Raw genomic sequence first — 15,927 nt, forward strand, 5'->3', positions numbered from 1 at the left:
TTCTTTTAACGTTACGATTGTGTAACATCACATCTGAACCTGAACTGATAGAGTAATGTGCCTGTTGCTTGTTTTGATGCAATCATCAGGAGGAACACTAGGCATAAACGTCCACAGATGTTTGAATCAAAGTCTTGGTAATGTTGAAAATTCTAGAACACATGGTTGTTGGTGAAGTAATGGCACAGATTTTCAGGCAGATATAGCTCCCCATATGAGTCAAAGCTGTACACTTTACTGTATTGTTTACTTATTTATTTCTTTTTTAAGGTATGCAACATATTGGGCTCTTGATCCTCCTGCAACATCTAAATTTACAATCCCACATTCTTTGGATTTTGACCCTGTTGTGGCGATGTGCAAAGTATTTGACATACAACACTCCACGAAATCTTGGAATTCTGAGTTTTTTGACGAGTTTAACAGATCTGGAATTTTAAGAGGTCCCTCCAGTAGTACATCTAGGATAATTTTTGCTGATAAACAACCCAAGTCCTTTCTTGTATGGTTTGAAGTATAGTTCTTTGCCACTAGCAATGACCTCCATCATTCTATTATGTCTTTTAGCCTCCTGTGGTTGTTACACTGTCTTTTGTGCATTCTTCACTTTCAGGCTATGGCTGCCTCCTCTCCTAAAGAACCAGTAGCCAATACCAAACAGCCTCAGAAATGATGGAATTAGGAATGGGATAATTCCATCAGGTGTATTTGGCCTTGGTAGAACCCTTGGCTTTTTAATATATCTACTTACTCCTGTCTGCTTAAAGGCACTTTTAGTCTCAGAACTGCAGATTGGATACAATTTTTTAAACATCCTGTGGGATTTTTCTTATGCTGCTTTGGTGTACGATGAACTCCATTTATAACATGCCAAAAATTTATCCCAGCACTCAGTTTAAGTTTGGTATGCATTGATTTATCAATTGTGAATGCAGCAGTACATTGTTCCACGCCCATGTCTCTTCTTCAATGTAACTGCTTGGCATTATCAGATAAAATTTGACTGGCAGCTTGACATTCTGCCAAACCTTGATTTGCAACATATGCTACATCATGTTTCTTGCTTGAAGGCCTTATGTAGTAGAGTAATAGGCTTATCACTATGAGCTAAACAATTTTTCAGCTCTGTTCCACATGCACAGCTGTTATATCCAGGGATATGAAATTCAGCTGACAACCTCTAAAGAATACTGTCATTTCCTCTAATGTGCTTCTTAGCACTCATTTTCGCTATTATCCTGACAGTTTTGCACACCCTGTTGTTGATCAAATCTTGAACAATCACTCAACTGTCAACATTTAAGTAAAGCCTCATTTCCTCAACATCTTATAACATGCTCTATGAGAAACATGTCCAATTCAGAGCTTCTCTGTAATTCTTCACTGTAACTATCCTTTGTGTTGTATGTTTCTGGGTTTGTTTGTTAGTCTTGGGAAATGATATATATCTCTGTTGACCAGTTTGGCAGGTAAGATTTCTCAAATATGGTCTTATATTTTTAAATACACACCAAATCACCTACATTGAATTTCTGCTTGTGTGGGTCCACTTTATAAACATGTCTATACTTTTTTTTAGAAGCTCATTATCGTGAATCTCAGTTGCCCCCTCCTTATTGTGTAGTGTTTAGCTTGGTTACACTGGCCAGTTATTTGTGGGAGAATATCTAGCTATTTGTGAGAATCACAAAGAATAAATCACATTTACATATGGTTTTTTTTTTTTTTTATCTTTCAGTTCACACACTTCACAATACTTGCTTTTACGTGGGAGGATGTCAAATACAGTTCCATTACTGCCTTGAAATACTTATTGTAAAATTCGCACCCCACCTCCCCCTCCCCCCCCCCCCCCATAGTCAGTCTGAAGACTGTCGGGGCAACAATTTGTTTCCATCTGCAACAACTGTTTGAACACCTGTGGAGCTTCCTTTCCAGTCTTTGCTTTCACAGATAGGGCCTAGGCAAATCTGGAACATGTGTCTATAACCATTAAAATAGATTTGAAACCTTTATTCACTTATGAATATTTTCTCACACCTATGAGATCTGCCTGCCATAAACCATCCAAACATGGTATTATGACGTGTTTATGCAAAAATGTTTTTCACTTCGGCTTATGGAGTACTAACCTGTACTATATACGTGGTTAAATGTATAGGATGCTTTCCCAGCAGATACAACTGATTCTGGTTCACCAATGAAGTTGCAACTTCATTGGTTGTCATAAAAAGAGTGGCACCTAGAAGGACACGGTGGACTGTGATCATTGTTGGCAGGAAGGTAGGTGGTACCACACATACGAAATGATTACACTTTCAACTTTGAAGGATCCACATTTACTGCACTACATGACCACAAAATTTGTGTGTTAGTATAGAACTGGGCCCCCATAGTTGTGAATACAAACATCCAGGTCTCACGGCATGGAGTTGTACAGGTCTCAGATGTAGTCCTGTGACAGTTGATCCTACGCTGCTTGCACCTGAACATGCAGTTCCTGCAGATTGGTGGTTGGAGATGGAGTCCTGATGACACACTCCACTGCACGCTACACATCCTCAGTTGGGGAGAAATCAGGCATTGTGGCTGGCCACGGAAGAGTACCCATTGCTGGAAGGTGTGCTTGGGAGGTTGCAGCAGTATGAGGATGAGCACTGTCTTGTTGAAATAAGGCATTGGCATGGGTGTACGGCAGTTGCAGGACCTCCACATACTATGCACCTGTCAAGGAACCCATTATGAACACTAATGGTAAATGGGCACCACAGGATATCATTCCCCACACCTTCATATCAGGCTAGTGGGGCATGTGATGGGAGACCAAAAGCTGCTGTTTGTGGCACTCTCCAGTATGCCTCCAGACATGGACCCAAATGACATCACCTCCAAACAGAAGCAAGATTCATCACTAAATGTAACCTGCTGCCTGTTTGCAGGGCATCATTGCAAACATTAAGTGAGGAAGGCATGATGTTGCAGGGGTGTGAGTGGCTGGCTTCGTAATGGTCAGTATACAGTGAACCGTGTATCATGCAGCCATCTGCCAATGGTATTATCACTTAGGGGATGCTGGATAGAAGGCAGGAGAGCCTGTTGGGTGGCTCCTATCATTGTCGTTGAATCTGCTCATATGTGCCAGACAATCTGTCAGTCCTCCCTCCTTGTGGCACATGTCAGATGCCAAGAACCTACATATCATGAATGTGTGCCATCCTGTATCCATTGCCATCAGCAGTGGGCAGTAATGGTGTCCATACGACCATACGGCATGCAAAACAACATTAGGACCACCCTGCCTCCCACAGACCCATTCTGTGATCCCTTCTGAACACGTCTAGCTGGTCAACCTGCCATCAAATGTGTTGGCTGAGCATAGCACACATTCAGGTGATACTCTAGTAATGTTACTCACAGTCATAATGGCCAGCATAGCTGTTTGTGGCCCTCTTATATCAACTGATACACATGACATAATGGCCCCACCCATGCTCCCTGAGTGTGCGGCTGGCCATGCAAAAGTAATTTCATAGCTGCTGCCTTCATAATGCTGTTGTTGTTGTTGTTGTGGTCTTCAGTCCTGAGACTGGTTTGATGCAGCTCTCCATGCTACTCTATCCTGTGCAAGTTTCTTCATCTCCCAGTACCTACTGCAACCTACATCCTTCTGAATCTGCTTAGTGTATTCATCTCTTGGTCTCCTTCTACGATTTTTACCCTCCACGCTGCCCTCCAATGCTAACTTTGTGATCCCTTGATGCCTCAAAACATGTCCTACCAACTGATCCCTTCTTCTAGTCAAGCTGTGCCACAAACTCCTCTTCTCCCCAATTCTATTCAATACCTCCTCATTAGTTATGTGATCTACCCATCTAATCTTCAGAATTCTTCTGTAGCACCACATTTCGAAAGCTTCTATTCTCTTTTTGTCCAAACTGGTTATCGTCCATGTTTCACTTCCATACATGGCTACACTCCATACAAATACTTTCAGAAACGACTTCCTGACACTTAAATCTATACTCGATGTTAACAAATTTCTCTTCTTCAGAAAGGATTTCCTTGCCATTGCCAGTCTAAATTTTATATCCTCTCTACTTCGACCATCATCAGTTATTTTACTCCCTAAATAGCAAAACTCCTTTACTACTTTAAGTATCTCATTTCCTAATTTAATCCTCTCAGCATCACCCGATTTAATTTGACTACATTCCATTATCCTCGTTTTGCTTTTGTTGATGTTCATCTTATACCCTCCTTTCAAGACACTGTCTATTCCGTTCAACTGCTCTTCCAAGTCCTTTGCTGTCTCTGACAGAATTACAATGTCATCGGTGAACCTCAAAGTTTTGACTTCTTCTCCATGAATTTTAATACCTACTCCGAATTTTTCTTTTGTTTCCTTTACTGCTTGCTCAATATACAGATTGAATAACATCGGGGAGAGGCTACAACCCCGTCTCACTCCTTTCCCAACCACTGCTTCCCTTTCATGCCCCTCGACTCTTATAACTGCCATCTGGTTTCTGTACAAATTGTAAATAGCCTTTCGCTCCCGGTATTTTACCCCTGCCACCTTCAGAATTTTAAAGAGAGTATTCCAGTTAACGTTGTCAAAAGCTTTCTCTAAGTCTACAAATGCTAGAAACGTAGGTTTGCCTTTTCTTAATCTTTCTTCTAAGATAAGTCGTAAGGGTAGTATTGCCTCACGTGTTCCAACATTTCTACGGAATCCAAACTGATCTTCCCCGAGGTCCGCTTCTACCAGTTTTTCCATTCGTCTGTAAAGAATTCGCGTTAGTATTTTGCAGCTGTGACTTATTAAACTGATAGTTCGGTAATTTTCACATCTGTCAACTCCTGCTTTCTTTGGGATTGGAATTATTATATTCTTCTTGAAGTCTGTGGGTATTTCGCCTGTCTCATACATCTTGCTCACCAGATGGTAGAGTTTTGTCATGACTGGCTCTCCCAAGGCCATCAGTAGTTCTAATGGAATGTTGTCTACTCCCGGGGCCTTGTTTCGACTCAGGTCTTTCAGTGCTCTTTCAAACTCTTCACGCAGTATCTTATCTCCCATTTCATCTTCATCTACATCCTTTTCCATTTCCATAATATTGTCCTCAAGTACATCACCCTTGTATAAACCCTCTATATACTCCTTCCACCTTTCTGCCTTCCCTTCTTTGCTTAGAACTGGGTTGCCATCTGAGCTCTTGATATTCGTACAAGTGGTTCTCTTCTCTCCAACGGTCTCTTTAATTTTCCTGTAGGCAGTATCTATCTTACCCCTAGTGAGACAAGCCTCTACATCCTTACATTTGTCCTCTAGCCATCCCTGCTTAGCCATTTTGCACTTCCTGTCGATCTCATTTTTGAGACGTTTGTATTCCTTTTTGCCTGCTTCATTTACTGCATTTTTATATTTTCTCCTTTCATCAATTAAATTCAATATTTCTTCTGTTACCCAAGGATTTTTATTAGCCCTCGTCTTTTTACCTACTTGATCCTCTGCTGCCTTCACTACTTCATCCCTCAGAGCTACCCATTCTTCTTCTACTGTATTTCTTTCCTCCATTCCTGTCAATTGTTCCCTTATGCCCTCCCTGAAACTCTCTACAACCTCTGGTTCTTTCAGTTTATCCAGGTCCCATCTCCTTAAATTCCCACGTTTTTGCAGTTTCTTCAGTTTCAATCTGCAGTTCATAACCAATAGATTGTGGCCAGAATCCACATCTGCCCCTGGAAATGTCTTACAATTTAAAACCTGGTTCCTAAATCTCTGTCTTACCATTATATAATCTATCTGATACCTTTTAGTATCTCCAGGATTCTTCCAGGTATACAACCTTCTTTTATGATTCTTGAACCAAGTGTTAGCTATGATTAAGTCATGCTCTGTGCAAAAATCCAAAAGGCGGCTTCCTCTTTCATTTCTTCCCCCCAATCCATATTCTCCTACTATGTTTCCTTCTCTGCCTTTTCCTACTGACGAATTCCAGTCACCCATGACTATTAAATTTTCTTCTCCCTTCACTACCTGAATAATTTCTTTTATCTCGTCATACATTTCATCAATTTCTTCATCATCTGCAGAGCTAGTTGGCATATAGACTTGTACTACTGTAGTAGGCATGGGCTTTGTGTCTATCTTGGCCACAATAATGCGTTCACTATGCTGTTTGTAGTAGCTAACCCGCACTCCTATTTTTTTATTCATTATTAAACCTACTCCTGCATTACCACTATTTGATTTTGTATTTATAACCCTGTAATCACCTGACCAAAAGTCTTGTTCCTCCTGCCACCGAACTTCACTAATTCCCACTATATCTAACTTTAACCTATCCATTTCCCTTTTTAAATTTTCTAACCTACCTGCCCGATTAAGGGATCTGACATTCCATGCTCCGATCCGTAGAACGCCAATTTTCTTTCTCCTGATAACGACGTCCTCCTGAGTAGTCCCCGCCCGGAGATCCGAATGGGGGACTATTTTACCTCCGGAATATTTTACCCAAGAGGACGCCATCATCATTTAATCATACAGTAAAGCTGCATGTCCTCGGGAAAATTTACGGCTGTAGTTTCCCCTTGCTTTCAGTCGTTCGCAGTACCAGCACAGCAAGGCCGTTTTGGTTAATGTTACAAGGCCAGATCAGTCAATCATCCAGACTGTTGCCCCTGCAACTACTGAAAAGGCTGCTGCCCCTCTTCAGGAACCACACGTTTGTCTGGCCTCTCAACAGATACCCCTCCGTTGTGGTTGCACCTACGGTACGGCCATCTGTATCGCTGAGGCACGCAAGCCTCCCCACCAACGGCAAGGTCCATGGTTCATGGGGGGGTTCATAATGCTATCCAATCATATTAATTGTGTGCTAATTGCTTCAGTTTTTGTATCAACATTTACATGAATGTCTGGCCTCTCCACCATTTCTTTGGATATACTGACACAATTATGGTGTAAGAGGTACAAGTGCAGATATTTTTAATAGTGACTGAGGACAGTGTTCCGAACAACATCACATCAGTATTTACTTCATTTCCAGACTAATAATTATAGCTATTAGGAGTAGTGTGTTTTTTGGTTGGTTAATACTTCCCGATTCATGTAGCAAGAGCAAGCCATTAATGCTTATTTTCCCCTAGACATAACATCTGGTGTTGGAATGCGGATGTGTGGATGCGCAATGGTTAGTCTATACTGCAGGCATAGTCCACTTAGTGGTGCAGTTACAATGGTTCAGAAAACATCAAGTGGTATATTATATGATATGTTTGTAGGAAGATTGTTTGATGATCTATGTACATATTAAAGTACCACATATAAAAATTCACTTATACCTGTTACACCCTGTTTTTAAAGCGAAACTCATGAAAGTTTGATCTGCATTGTCCGTTATTCACCTGTCTCATTTTATCAATGATCAAAAAGCCATAGTGTATGTGATTCCAACAATCCTGCCAGTGGTAATAAATTCATTGAATGTCATGTCAGTTCCTAAGTTTACTTGATAAATATATTTTAAATTCATATTGTCCTATTTGAAAGCCATAACAAAGTTTACATTATCCCTCACCAGCTACTTCAGAGTCCAGGAATATGTCTAGTTCAAATAAAAGATGTAAAACTTCATATGGCAGCTGAAAGAAAAATATTTCTGTATTTGATACAGGTTTACCACTGCAATGTCATCAAATATGATTATACTGTTACAATTTACTTTTTCAGGTGGCAGATTATAACCACCTTCACTGAAAGTCTTCTGTGTTACTCTGTCAATATTATTGAGCAGGAGTGAGCCATTCTTCTTCCAGTTTTTGATTTCATTGCAGCACCAGTCTGTTACTACAAGGCCCTTGGGGCATGGGTGTTTCATTCACTCAGTCATGGTGAAGACTATGCTTTTACATTAGTGTATATGGAATTTTATAACGAACACAGATGTTGTTCTCACAGATTTTTTGATTTATAAAATGTTAAATATAGCAGGGCATATGAGCATACTTAAATACAAACGTAGTTCTGTGTCTACACCTTGCACAGTTGGGTCATAAATTTTTCCATAAATTGATGCACATCATGAATCCTAATGTTGAGTGATGGTTTCTTCTGATGGATGAGGAGTTTTGTGCACTAACTCCAACAGATTGCTCCATATTTTCTCATAGAATTGATAGACATATGGTTGCCAGCTTATTTGACAGCATCTTGGATCATGTAATTGCTATATGTTAGATTTTTAAATGTGTATTCTTGTAGATGGATGAACTCTCTCTATTAGTCAGTTTAATTGTTTGTGCGAAGTCACCTGCAAAGATCGTATGAGCACAGGATCATTGATTGCGACTGAGCATATTTGTGGAACATGATAGCAATCTGCATTGATCTGTTGCATAGGCGAATCCACTCATCCAGGGACAATATGGTTGGTTGGTTGGTTGGTTTGGGGAAGGAGACCAGACATCGTGGTCATCGGTCTCATCGGATTAGGGAAGGATGGGGAAGGAAGTCGGCCGTGCCCTTTCAGAGGAACCATCCCGGCATTTGCCTGGAGTGATTTAGGGAAATCACGGAAAACCTAAATCAGGATGGCCGGACGCGGGATTGAACCGTCGTCCTCCCGAATGCGAGTCCAGTGCCTAACCACTGCGCCACCTCGCTCGGTCAGGGACAATATGAGAGTTGCCCATAAGGTAAGGTCTCCAACAAGCTCCCATCAGGACGGAGAGAGCTAGGTTAAATCTGACAACAGCGCCATGTTTCTTGCTTCCCACACCACTATTCTTCCCAGTCACCAACTGTTTGCAATGCTCATTCTTGGTGTAGCAGCCATTAACGATGGAAGGGAAAATCGATACTCCCGCCAAGTGTGAACTGTGTTCTGTGATTATATTTTTGTGGTTTGAGGGGTCAACCTCTATTGAAATCTATATCCACTTGACTGATGTGTATGGATGTAAAAAATTTGCGTGAGCGGTATACGGAGTTCGCAGACGGCTGTACAGATGTGTACGACGAGGCTGACTGCAGGCGTCCATCAGTTTCAGCCGAGACCACAGGCCCTGACTCCATGAGGCCTGAGGGTGCCAGAACCCCCCCCCCCCCCCCCCAATAATTTGAAAAAAATTATTAGATATATTATGCTTTGTAAAGCCACAAAATTATGTTGGAATTTTTTATTTTTCTTGTTTGACGATAGTTACCTTTTAAAATACATTCAGTAATGGAGATAAAACAAATAATTATTAGGGTAGTAAGCCAGTTAACTGAAAACGAGTGGTGTGAATCATGATAGTGTTGCGGTGCTGCGGGCACACTTAGAATTTGTTACGGTGCGCAAACCTTAGGGTAAAGTCTGGCGCCAGTGGGCCAGTGCTGCGGCTGCGGTGACATCAAAAGGACTGGAGCAGAAGTGCCTGGAACTCTCCACCTTGTGTTGCCTTGACACTTTGAGACATTACGATGCTGCGGCTATATAAAGCCCATCCTGCTGTCGCAAGCATTCAGTGTGGATAGTTTCACTCAGTGCATGATGCAGACGTGTTTACTGTTCCGACTTTAGTGTCTAGTGGACTATTTTATATGATTATATTTTAGGCGTTTACTTTAGTCTCTTAATGTATTGGGAATTAAGTTTGCAATGGATAAATTTTTTACCAAAAAGGCACGCTTGGAAGTTGATGATACTGCAAGTCAACTTCAACAATTATTGTGTTGTCAGTTGCTTCGTCATCTTCAGGTGAGAACTGTTCACAGCCGAAACCTGGACAGTTCGGTAGGGGAAGATCATTTCAGAAGTCTTGGTTGATCAAATACACATGGCTAGAATATGAAGCATCTACCGAAAACATTTTTTTGCAAAACCTGCGAAGAGGCAGATGCTGAAAATCTATTACAATCTTGTTCCAAAAAAGAAGATGCATTTACTTCCGTAGGGTTTTCTAACTGGAAAAAGGCTTTTGAAAGATTCTGTCTTCATGAAAATACGTTTACGCATATAGGTGGTGTTCTGAAATTAAATTCTATCACTAACTGAAGTGTGGCCTCCCAGTTGAATAAACAGTTAGATAGTGATATGAGGTAAGGCTGTTTAGCTCTTGAGACAATTTTATACTACCGTGCAATTTCTATGTCAACAAGGAATAGCAATTAGAGGGCACAAAGATGTAAATTCAATTTTTTTTCAGTTGTTGGAACTCCAAAAGAATGACATACCTGAGTTTAAAGATTGGTTAGGGCATTCGGAGTATAAGTGGGTGTCCCACGATATTCAAAGGAGATCATTGATCTACTAGGAAAGTCTGTGTTGAGAAAGGTATTGTCTTCAATCAAAAAGACTGAACATTTTTCTATTATGGTTGATGAAACAAGTGATTCTTTAATTCACGAACAAGTGTCATTTTGTATTCATACTGTCAATGATTCCTCAATCATCAACGAAGACTTTGTTGGCTTATACAAGACCCCCAACACTGAATCACAAACTCTGTTTAGTAGTTTAAAAGACGTTTTTGCTCATCTTGATTTGTCAATGGATAACTTAAAAAAAGACAACAGTGCTATGATGGTGCCTCGAATATGAGAGGTAAGTTCAAAGGACTAAAGAAGTTAGTTTTGGATATACAACCAAAAGCACATTATGTGCACTGCACCGCTCACAGTGTAGACTTGGCAGTTGTAGAGTCTCCACCGTCTTACGTCTATTAGGGATGTTATGGCTTTAGCCAAGGACTTAATAAACACCGTAAGGGAATCCAACAAAAGGATGGGACTCTTCGGAAGCATACGCTGTGAGAGCGCCAGCAATCAAGCTGGTCTACGAACCCTTTGCCCGACTCGATGGACTATGTGAGCTTCTAATATCTTGAGAATATTGAAAAACTTTGAAGAACTTCTAGAGTTTTTCGAAACATTTTCTGCGGAGGACAAAACAGAGGCAGGCTATAAATGTGCAGGCTCCCTTGAGTCAATGTTACAATTCAAGACTTATTTCTTTTTACGTCTTTATTGCCATGCAATGAACCCAGCAGAGGATCTCAATGAAAAAAATCAATACCATCGTCTAAGTGTTACTGATCTGGAAAAAAATATATGAGGGCTTAGTTTGTATATTGAATGGAAGGCGTGATAGTTTTGAACACTTTTGGGAATTGTGTTTAAAAGAAAAGCCTTCACGAGCTGATGATCCTTCGCTTCCTTGGAATCGAAGTACACCAAGTAAGTATGGAAACAACGAAGCCAGCTCACCACACACTTTCAAAACCCCAAAGGAATACTACAAAACTATTTACATTGAAATTTGTGAAATTGTGCGATCTTGCTTTACTGAGTGGTTTGCTTCAACTGGACTCTCACGGTCATTGCAGTTGAACAAGAGTTCTTGCTTTTAGTAAACAGAGGTGAAACAAATTTGGAAAAATCAACTGAGATTTTCAAAAATGACCTAGACACTGAGACTCTATGCTTACACTTGAATATGTTAGCCGATATCTCTAATAAAAAACAGCTGGTCTCAAAAAACATGCGTGATGTAAGAAAGTACATTACACACAAGCCTGCAGTTGGAGAAATGTTCTGTAAAGTAGTGAAGTGGATTAAGCTTCTCTAAGTAGTTCCAATCACGACAGCAACAGCAGAACGGTCATTTAGCGCCCTTAGATGCTTGAAGTCACATCTCCGATCAACAATAGGACAGAAGTGATTGAACAACTTGGCTGTTCTTCATGCCCACCGAGATGTTTTGGATGAATTGGATATCCGACCAGTCATCAACGACTTTATATTCAGTAATCCAGTCAGACGGTCGACATTTGCACCTTTCTAAAGACACTGTGGCCCTAATAATGGCATTTAGAGCAATATTAAAAATCTTTAGAAAATAGAGAATTAAATAGCCTACATACATAATGTTAAATTTTCAGTTTCGAAATATTAGTACTAGTTTAGTACTGTATTACTATAGTACTGTATTAGTTATTTTCAAATACTTAAATATTTTTAGGGTGTAAGACACAATTAAAACGCACTATTTACATACTTTTTTACTGAAAGTAGTAGGCATACTGTATTAAAGCATTAACTTTGAGATATTGTTTTCATTTAATGAACCCTGAGCCTTATTCGAAGTAAGCTTAAATTAGCTATTTCACTTATTAATCAAAGTGCTATTACTCTACGACAGCAATATTTTATGTTTTATTCTTTTAATGATACGTAGTTTAGGATTTATGTAAATATAATTTCGGTCTTTTCAGAGCTATATATTCACTGCTCTGTAATAGTCTGGAAGCATGATTATTACTGTAAATTAAATTAGCTTTTTATGAAAATACCGTGTGTGTTTATGTTTTGTTTCTTTTTTCAAAGCCAAAAGGCAGGTTTGTCGAGTTTCCCAGAGTGTAGAGTTATCGAGAGTCCAGTTTTAGGGGTTATAATGTTCATCGTATGACTCTAAAATGCTTAAAAAACTTTAAAACTCACTATTTTTCATCTAAAATGTAGAAAATTTCCAACGGCAAGACCCCCAGTATGCTCCCCCCACCAATATTTTTTTATAGGTTGGCGCCCCTGAGTAGACCTGTTGCACCTTCGAAGTGTTTTGGCAATGAATCGCAGTCTTTGGTTTGCTCTACCCAGAATAATATCTATGTGTTCCATGGAGGTAAGATGTGATCATTCCAATTTATTTTATTTGTAGTTGTAATCCCTAAGTATTTAGTTGAATTTACAGCCTTCAGATTTGTGTGGCTTATCGCGTAATCGAAATTTAGCGGATTTCCTTTAGTACTAATGTGAATAACTTCACATCAAAATAACTGATGATTGCCGCACTCAAATAGTTCCTCAGTTGGCCTCACAAGACTGAGTACACTCCTGTCCAGTGGTCCTACGTAGGAAAAATTATTGGCAGGACCAGTAATCGAACACAGGTCCTCCTCACGCAGGCATAAATCAGATACAGGGCCCAATTCGATCCTCTTCAGAGATGCTGAAGACTGCTGATAATATAATCACTTTAATCTGTCAATGGCAAGGAAGGCGTTTCAGAAGAGAAATTTGTTAACATCGAGTATAGATTTGAGTGTCAGGAAGTCGTTTCTGAAAGTGTTTGTATGGAGTGTAGCCATGTATGGAAGTGAAACATGGACGATAACTAGTTTGGACAAGAAGAGAATAGAGGCATACGAAGTGTGATGCTACAGAAGAATAGATGGGTGGATCATATGACTAATGAGGAGGCATTGAATAGGATTGGGGAGAAGAGAAGTTTGTGGCACAACTTGACTAGTAGGAGGGATCGGTTGGTAGGACATGTTCTGAGGCATCAAGGGACCACCAATTTGGTGTTGGAGGACAGCGTGGAGGATAAAAATCGTAGAGGGAGACCAAGAGATGAATACACTAAACAGATACAGAAGGATGTAGGTTGTAGCAGGTACTGGGAGATGAAGAAGCTTGCACAGGATAGAGTAGCATGGAGAGCTGCATCAAACCAGTCTCAGGACTGGAGACCACAACAACAACATCAACAACAACATCAACAACAACTGATAATTAAAATATGTTAAGGCCAAATCAAGCTGACCATCACGTCACTCATGTCTTGTCAAAACATCCTGCAGCGCATTTAAAATGGCAGTATCTACAGTGGCCATCCCGTCCCAACATGTCATGACATAGCACTGTCAAGGTTTCTCGGGAAGAAGGTTTTAATGACTGAAAGTTTTGACGGCTGACGCCATACATCTGTGGTTGATCACGTGACACACAAGCTCTTTCCTCTGGCTTGCACACATATCCATACTTCGTTTTGTCGCGGTTTTCGTGGTTGATATCACTTGTTTGTTGCTCGTTGTTATTGTTATTTGTTATAAATTGTTTCGATTCGTTATTCTTTTTGTTAAAATTTGTAATTTTATGATAAATGACGAAATATTAACTGAAGCAGTGAGGCAGCAGTCTGAATTGTACGACATGGGCTTTCTAAATTACTTGCTATTTACTACATTTATCAAGTGGATTTATATACGTACCAGTACCATATTCAATATTTTACAAGGAAATGGACTGCAATATGTCTGCAACTTGAAGTGAAGAAAGTATTGCAGGCAGAATGAGACGATTTAATAAGTGGAATTTATTGGTATTGTTGTCAAGCATTTGTAATGTTTCAGAAAGAAACTGACTGACAAATTTTCAGACACTAAAAGTTTTAGTGTGTTTATGGTACACTTATTTATTATTAAAGAGCTCACTGGATTGTGTTCATCAGTGGTCAGTGTTTATGTGGTTTCAATAGGAAACTCCAGTACACATAAGGCATTTCAACTATTAAACGCCAAATACAAGATGAAAAGAAATCCTATAAATATTGAAGGGAAAGTTATTGATGGAGATACAACGATTGCACAAAGATTTGCACTGGACTGGCGACTAAACTTAACCATGAACAAAGCAATTTTTCATGGGCTTGATGGCAGCTCGTAACACTGTTTCTTTTAGCAATTCTGGGTGCAATTTGATTTAACAAATGAAAAAAAAAACTGATGCTTCGACTTTTTAAAAGACTCATAAACTAAAGATTCCTCTCCCTCGAGCTTCTTTTATAGTGTGTGGAATTCCCATTCTACGTTTTTCTTTCCTTTTTAGTGAAACAATTTGGTGTTTCCTAAGGAGATCTCTATTACTATTCCTTTAAGGTACTGTCAAAGGACATACACCTTTCATGTCCATAACTGAAAAGTTTCGGGGAACTCTGAAAATCTAGCGCATGTGTAGCCGACTTGGGAAGCTACACCGTTGTCAATCAACGTGGAGGGGACTGACACCCTTCGCTCGACAGTCGACCGTACCTTGTCTCTGATCGTCCGCCAGCGCATCATCTGCTTAGTGACGGAAGACCACCTGACCAACACTGGTTAAAGCTACGACTGTGGAAATTATTTTTTAGTGCTGCTGACATGACTCGGGCTTGGCAAAATCTTAGGAAATGTTTGGCAAGTCTGTGGCTGTCCATTTTTTTCCATGTGTTGCGCAAAATTATGTTGCTAAAGTCACCTGTTAATCCCATGCAAACTCGAAGAAACACTAAATAATTCTACGATGTAATATTAAGGCAGTCAAATTGATTTCTTGTCTCCAGAAACGACGTTCTGCACTTAGGTTACTACTGTTCTGAAATTTAATGTTGAAAAACATATGCCTTAGACATCATTACAGCTATGAGAGAGTAGTACTGGCACCAGTGTCTGGCTGACTTAATGGCAGACGATACGCTCCTCACATCATGCAAAGACAGAGCTATATTTCAGTTCAGTATTCACTCGAGGACTTTTACACTACGTCAGTTTTTTTCAGCTTCTATACTCCAGTTGCAAATGGCCAGACCGAAATTTACTGATAGATCGGTGATATTTTTCCAGAAATTTTTAAGGGTACTCTCAGTTACAATCAGCAAAACATCACGGTCTTGCAATTTTCGGCATTTACGCAGAGTCCGGCTATTCTTCACAAGGAGCTAAACAAAGACATAGCAATATTGATCCTGAACTAATAGGCAGTAACCGACAGCTCTGGAGTTCATTCTGATAAGAGGTCAGTGACACACAAATTATTTGGGTGTAGTTGAGGGTTCTGGAGTTCCATTAAATGACAGATTTCATTGGTTTAATTTAATTGTAGTCAACGTGTCAAGGAGGTAACTGCACTCAGTATTTCTAATTATTTTCCATTTGAAAATTATGTGAACACTGAAATATAAGCACTATGGTAGTGTCTCATTTTCGTGACCTGATAACGGGAAATTAAAAGCTGTTAAAAGAGGCTGATCACTGCCAGCGTCACGCTTCCTCTCCTCGCTATTCGTGTCGACAGCTTCATAATAAATTCAACAGTAGGCGAAACCTAGTTGAGAAACAAAA

This window comes from Schistocerca nitens, chromosome 3, assembly GCF_023898315.1.
Source record: "Schistocerca nitens isolate TAMUIC-IGC-003100 chromosome 3, iqSchNite1.1, whole genome shotgun sequence".
In the NCBI taxonomy this organism is placed as follows: domain Eukaryota; kingdom Metazoa; phylum Arthropoda; class Insecta; order Orthoptera; family Acrididae; genus Schistocerca; species Schistocerca nitens.